The sequence below is a fragment of the Seriola dumerili genome, unplaced genomic scaffold (assembly GCF_002260705.1).
Source record: "Seriola dumerili isolate Sdu_G_001 unplaced genomic scaffold, Sdu_1.0 BDQW01000449.1, whole genome shotgun sequence".
Lineage (NCBI taxonomy): Eukaryota > Metazoa > Chordata > Actinopteri > Carangiformes > Carangidae > Seriola > Seriola dumerili.
Window position 1 is genome coordinate 8,360,687 of NW_019174704.1, and position 6,956 is coordinate 8,367,642.

General features: G+C 38.5%; 1 protein-coding gene across 2 annotated transcripts in view; it reads left to right on the forward strand.

The window, feature by feature from the left end:
* Positions 1–3,162: 3,162 nt before the first annotated feature.
* The window catches only part of LOC111234525 (CLOCK-interacting pacemaker-like), a 22,684-nt gene continuing 18,890 nt past the window's right edge, over positions 3,163–6,956 (forward strand). The window contains exons 1-2 of one of the 2 annotated variants that reach the window (XM_022762672.1): positions 3,211–3,227; positions 3,349–3,365. The gene's annotated coding sequence lies outside the window, so the exon portion shown is untranslated. Of the gene's footprint in view, positions 3,366–6,956 lie in introns of both variants that reach the window. The other variant, XM_022762671.1, reaches the window with a different exon arrangement.

Genomic DNA, 6,956 nt, shown 5'->3' on the forward strand with positions numbered 1-6,956 from the left:
TTCCTCCACTTGGTGTCATTAGTAATACAGATACCAAACACTTGTTAGTATAAAGCATATCAAAGTAGCGGTAGGTAAATAACTGTTTACCTTGAGACAGGAAAGGTTTTGTTAGTCTAGCCCTCAGCTGGGCAGTTTTCCCACCTTGACACTGTTAATTCATCTGTCCTAACTGTATGAGGCAGATGTTACCAGCAGCCCGAGATCACAGAGAGCAGATCTTATAAGCTGGTTGTTGCCTGCCACACTTAAGCCTTTAGCCTTGCTGATGTGTTTCTCTGCTGTTACTGTAACTACAGCCACAGCCACAGATTGGCATAATAATAGCCCAGGTGTCTTTCCAAAGCTACTTTGGGCTAAAATCTGAACACAGACACTAATATTCTGTATGTACTGATCATGTATACATTGGTTTTGCAGATCATTGAACACATGTACAGACACTGGGTTTATATTCCTCCCCAGTCCTCTGCTCACAAATGTGTCCTTGTTTTGGCTCATCCACTGTGTAAGGTGATTTTGTACCTCTGCAAGTATCTGCAGTCCCATATAAAGAACACATCAGGCTGGTTACCTAATGTTTGAGAGCAGGAAAAGCAACTGTGTTGGATGGGTGTGTTAATGAAAGGTGGTGACAAAACTTTATTACACTTTTGTGGAGAATGTGAAGTTCCATCAGAGTGCGGTGCAACGTTCCAGGTGTTTCCCGCTGCATTTAGACTATAAATGGTCTCTATTCACATTGAAAGGGACATTTATGTATTTTTGTGTGGTTTTGGAAAATGTAAAAACATCTCACGTGTAGTTCACACTCAGGGGTCATGGTCTGGGATGATGACATCACTGCAGTCAAGGTTGGATACTTTTATCCAAAGTGTCTGACCAGGGATAATATAACAGTAAAATGTCTGGCTTAATGTAAATAAGAGAAAATATCTGGAGCAGTAAACAGACTTCCTAAAATATTTTTGAAGTTTTATCTTCAGTTTTGTGCATCACCATTAAATGGCTGCAGGTTTGAAGTTCCCATCTCATACACTATTGAAAAAATAATGCTGATTTTTGTCTTGAGTGAGGTGTTTTCTGTTAGTGTTTTCTTAGATACCAGCATGTGGTTTGAGAATCAGCATCATTTGGACTTTGCTGTTTAGCAAATGGAAACACAATTTTGGTATTTGTGTCACTTATTGTCAAATAGGAGCTTTTGTGCATCAAAGCAGAGGAAACTAAAAGAGGGATAGGAAACAAACATTTCTGACAATATCAGACATGATGTAGCCCATGTTAATCCCTGAATGTTGAACACAACCATCAGTGTTCACTGCTCATCCATATTGGAGTCGTGAATTAGATTACATCCAAGGTAAGAGTGAAAATCTGATTTTTTTTTTTTTTATTTCCAATTTTATGCATATCACATCACACGAAGCTTTCAGTTTCAAACTGTACACATATACATACAGTGCCACTCTTCAGTAAACATGACCAAAGGCATGTAAGCAGTCTAATAAATGTCCACATAGACAAAGCGCGAGACTTCCTAAGTTGAGACGTTCAGAGGATGTGCGAATTACATTCTTACGTAACCAGGCAACCATTTGCGTCTCTATCTCTGCTGTTTGTCAGAGACGGCGGAGCTGCAGTGTGGTGCGCTCGACACACACGGGAGCCTCACGGCACTCTTCAACACCGCCCCAGCAGAGAACATGTGCTGTCGGGGAGCGACCACGCCTCCACCCGCCCGTCTCACATGCTGCCGCACACATCCACTGTCTCCTAGGTTGCGTTCAGACCGTACGGGAATACGGTAGAACAATGGAGGTCTCGCGACGTCGCTGTAGTCTCTTAAAGGCACTCATCAGCTGTTTCACTATGAAGACGGCGTTTTACAAGAAAAAAAAAAAAAAAAACATGTCAGCTACGAGAAACCCCATGAAATATCATGCGAGTAATGATCACAAAATTAATTACTGATTGTGTTTATCTGTCAGAACAATTCATCATTAGCCTGCCTATTCGGGTGTAAATTAATAGTCTAGTTAAAGAATCTTGGAACCATATCAATTAGGTCCACTGGTGCTGTGGGTAATATTTGGCCTATTCACATTTTAGGGATACGTGAACGTTGACCTGGACTTGACAGGTCCATAGTAGGGTGCTCTTTTAACTAAAAATAATTTTCCGTATTGGTATTAAAGTCCGTCTTTCCTGAATGCGGCTAGTTGTAACCGGCCCCTCGCGTGCTGTGCTCCGATATGCAGCGGAAACGTGTCGACCACAGACCACACCGTTCTTTATTGGTGTAAAATCAGTTCTATACCAATAGACCTGCAGTGCTCTTTAATGTAACCCGTTCGCTCTGACTGGACTCCAAAATATGACATGACATAGGTTATATAATAAGAATTTCACTTGTGACAGAGTCAGTAGTGTGAGTGATATTTTTGTTTATGATTAACGACGTTTGAATTAGATGAAAGATTAATTCATTTGAATTGCTGTGTCACAGTGGTGAGGTTAGCGCAGATTTATATCAGCGCCGCTGTACCAATGCTATCTTTATGTGCTCCTCCTAAACTCCCTCTTTAGAGTTCCGTATTGATAAACCATCTTGCACAGGCAGTAATTCGGTCTTTTCTGACTTGTCTTGTAAATCAAAGAGTGAATGAGGTCGTTTACCTCGTTGTAGAGTGAAAGACTTTCTGTCCTCCCATTTGTGTGTGTATATATATATATATGTGTGTGTGTGTGTGTGTATGTGTGTGTGTGCGTGCGCGCGCGCGTGTGCTTGGTGTCTTCATGCCACTGTAATTTGATATGATTGTTTTTTATGCTTTCTTTAATCACAATCAAAGCCAAATGTGAATAGCCTTTTCCTTTGGTCACAGATGTAGGTTACATGTAAATTTACTTTAAAAAGCTATTTTGACATCGACTACGGTTGAGTTTGTGCTTTCTTCACTTGCTTTAATATTTACAACAGCAATTAAAAACATCATACTAGCACCAAATGCACCGCTCACGTGGACTGTCAGCCATTACCATCTAAACACGTGGCTCCGCACGAGATTTGCCAAACCACCTCCGTTACGTCACTGTCGAGCTGTTCAGCGCACTGACACACTCATTAATATTTAGACAAACGGGGCGTGGCTACGCAAATGAACATCATGGATGCTTTCAGTACATGATCGGACTGGCTGTGTTTCCAGAACCAGGACGCTCCGGTAACAACAGATTCACCGTGTATCAGTTTATTAGTTTCTAAAGTCAGAGGCGTTGCTTCCGCTGTTGTGGAGATGCTCTGTTTTCCTTCTGGTAAAAGTGAACCGTTTTTTCTCATACCAGGGATAAAACACGGACAGGTGAGCAAACTGTTTGTAGCTACTTACTTTCAAAGTATCAACATTTTAGTCCAGTGAGCTAATGTCCAACATGAGCCTGTTCTAGATTAACTTTAATATGTCCTGGTCAGCAGTTCTGTTGTACTGTCATCACAGCCTTAAAATGTTTGTATGTTTTAATGAAAATTGGCAGTGAATGGATTTACAGCAGGCTTGTGTTTTTTTCACTTGGCAGTGGCAGCAGTGTATTACATAACAGTGTTGAGGGTGGGACTGTACAATCTTCCAGGGACCATTTTATCAAGTTCTTCCTGCTGCCTCATCCACATGTGCATGCCCTCATGTTTGCAGGAGGCTGAGGCAAAACACATGACGAACACTGCCACTCAAATCATTAACCTACAACCATTTATTTACATCAACTCCATCATAGATCACAGTGTTGTGTGTTTCCTATTTAAACTATGTTAATACATTTTACTGTTTACAAAAAACACACTTTCATATTACTGTTCCTACAGGAGCTTATAGTGTAAGTGCTACTCAGGAGAGTTCATAAAGATAATAATAATGATATAATAATAATATCACTATATGATGTCATTGTATTCATATTTTTTAAATAATTGTTGTATTTCTACAGTTAGAAAAGTAATTTTTGTAAACTCTACCTATTGTATTCTCAACTAAGTAGCCTACAAACAGCCTCTCCTATGTGAGATATTTACTTGATTCATGTCCTGTAAACTATTTGTTTGGCCACAAATGAACTGATTCTTGATAATGTCTAAGAAGTAGCAAGACAAGAAACTTGACGCAGAGGTCACAGTTCTGTCAGATATGCTCATTGCACTTTTTACATTTCTTTCTAAATTTACACAGTGGATTGTTTTTCAGTAGCAGTGGATATGTGGACAACACCTGATCATAAATCACATAAACTTCACAGTTGAATATAGAATGAAATTTCTCAGTGAAGTCTATTGTCCACGAAGTAGGCTGATCCTAACCTGTCATTTGGGAGTGCAAGGTCCTTTGGGAGAAGCTAAACTTGTTTTCTGTTCACATTTGACTATAACACATCTTGGAAAGTGCTATGTCAATAATACAGCATCACATATTAAGTAGATGTAATCCAGTTTGAGAGCACCTTGCATTTAATTTGCCTATTAATGAGGAAAAAAAACAATTTTACTGTTGCATTGTACTTATTGAAGTATTTTAACCATATGTGTCCATATCATTGTTCAGATTGATATTAGTTTATCTAGTCATTATTATTTATTCAGTCTCATCAAGGTCAAATCTCTTGCAGGAGAGATCTATTCATGCATCATTGCAGTAAGACAGGCCAGTAACACAAAACAATAACACAAACATGCATACAGACACAAAAATAAAATATTCACAAGTATTATTAAATATATTAGTAAGAAGAATGTTGAAATCCCTCAAAGGCACAAGTGACTCTTAACTTCAGTTTGTGTTGCAGTTTATTCCAGTAGGAAGGTCCATGTAACTGGAAACCAGTATGTGGGTCAGGGATGCTGATGCCTAGTATAGTGAACTGTATAATGGCTTTTTTTCTTTTGAAAGATGGAACAAGCTCTGTTCTGTATAAAAACTCAATTTAAGTTGTTATTTTTTGACCAAGATGTTCAACATGAGTAGGTAGTATATAGGGTAATCTGCTGTCTACATTTTATCATATTCCACTGAGAGAACAGATTGGAGTAAAAACAATAAAGTTACAAATTCCTGTGAAATTCATACCTTTTAAAAGACTAAACAAAGGCTGCAGGACATCGAACACAGTCTGTAATCTGGACTGATTTTCAGTAGAGCTGATGGTATACATACAGCTGTCCCTAAGGGCAAGGTACATACAACATAGAAAGCACAAATATTCAGGGAAATGCACAATAAATTCAAAAATGCTAAAAAAAAAATACGGAAGCATATACAAACAGAGAAAATACAGGCAACAAGTATTGCTACACTGGAGCAATTCAGCGTCCCTGGAGGTTCTCAGGGTCACTAGGTGGAGTGATGGACTTGATTTGGACAAGCAGCATACAGATGCTTTTGCTTGTCCATCAGACTTTATATGCCGTGCCTAACCTAACCTAACCTAACCTGTTAAAAAGGTTTGAGGAAATAACCATTCAGGTGAGAAAGTAACTATTTACATTTAATGTGGTCGATTTATTCAAATAATTCCTGTTTGAAAATTTGTTCTGACATTTGTGGAGATGTGAGGACCCACCTGCCACTTGAGATTGGCATGATTTATTGTACAGTTTAACAACAGCACTGCTTCTGTGGATTTTCTGAATAAACAGAGGCTAATATAATAAGTTTTGCTTTATTTATTAATATGCATTACAGATTGGATAACTGATATTTTGCTAGATTTACTGCCAGTGAGATTTCTTCCCCTGAAAAAAGTCTGTTCATGGACCTTTTGAGTAAAAATAATTTTGTCATATTATGTAAGGTGCAGCACTGAAGTGTAGGTACCAGAGCTCAGCTGAGCTAAGTCCACACTCCTAAGGACAGGACGAATAGCAGCACTGTGACATCAAGAGCTCAGTTCTACAGTTAGTGAGTGAGAGTGAATGATTCACTGCAAGTGATGTGGTGTGAACAATTATTGAAATTCTCATCCTTCTCAGAGATCTGGTGACTTCATAAAACATTGACAGTGAATTCCAATAAGTCCAATTAAGTGAAAAACGATCTCCCCACTTTTTTCTAGTTTGAAAACCATGTCTTCACTTTTACAATTGACTATCGCTAACATTCAGTTACATTGCTGTAAATACTTTGTTCAAATGTACATCATTTGCCTGTTTCCTGTCAGTCTACTGCAATATTCTGTAAAATATGCAGATTTAGTTTACTCTTAAGTTGCAGTCTTCTTCTGCATCACTGGCAAACTGACCACATATCCTGCAGGAGGTTGTGATATTTGTCACATAATCAGTAACCCTTTCATCAAAACTGAATTGAGCAAGAAAAATAATAAATGTAGCCGCTAGTGGCAATTATCTGGGTCCAAGCAGCTCACAAGCATTTAATTAATTGCTATTGAATTTTTGCTGAAGCAGAACTTAAGCCAAGTGGGGTTGACTTTGATATCCCCAGAGAAGGTGACTTACTGATTGTGCCACTGGGTAAAGCACATGCCTTCATACAAGTTGAGGCAATGACATCAGCCAAACCGGGGTATTTAGTCCTAAAAAAAAATCACACATCTTTCTACTGGTTTCAGAAGTATCATCAAATAATTTGGTGACTTTGAATCCAACACAGAGCAAAAAAGAAAATGTTGTGCATAGAGTAAAAATTACAACAACATTATCAATATCACTGAGGACTCACCGTTTGTCTGATCCAAACACTGTTTGAAACACTTGATATGTACCATCTAGGGAATTTACTTTTTACTGCATTTACTGCATGTCATTCCCCCTCTCTCTGCCTCCCCATTTCCTGTGTCTCTACACTATCCTGTCCAATAAAGGCACAAAAGCCCAAAAAAATGTACTTTAAAAAAAAAGAAAGAACAAATATAGTAAAACATTAAAAAGACAAAAGGCCATGATAAAA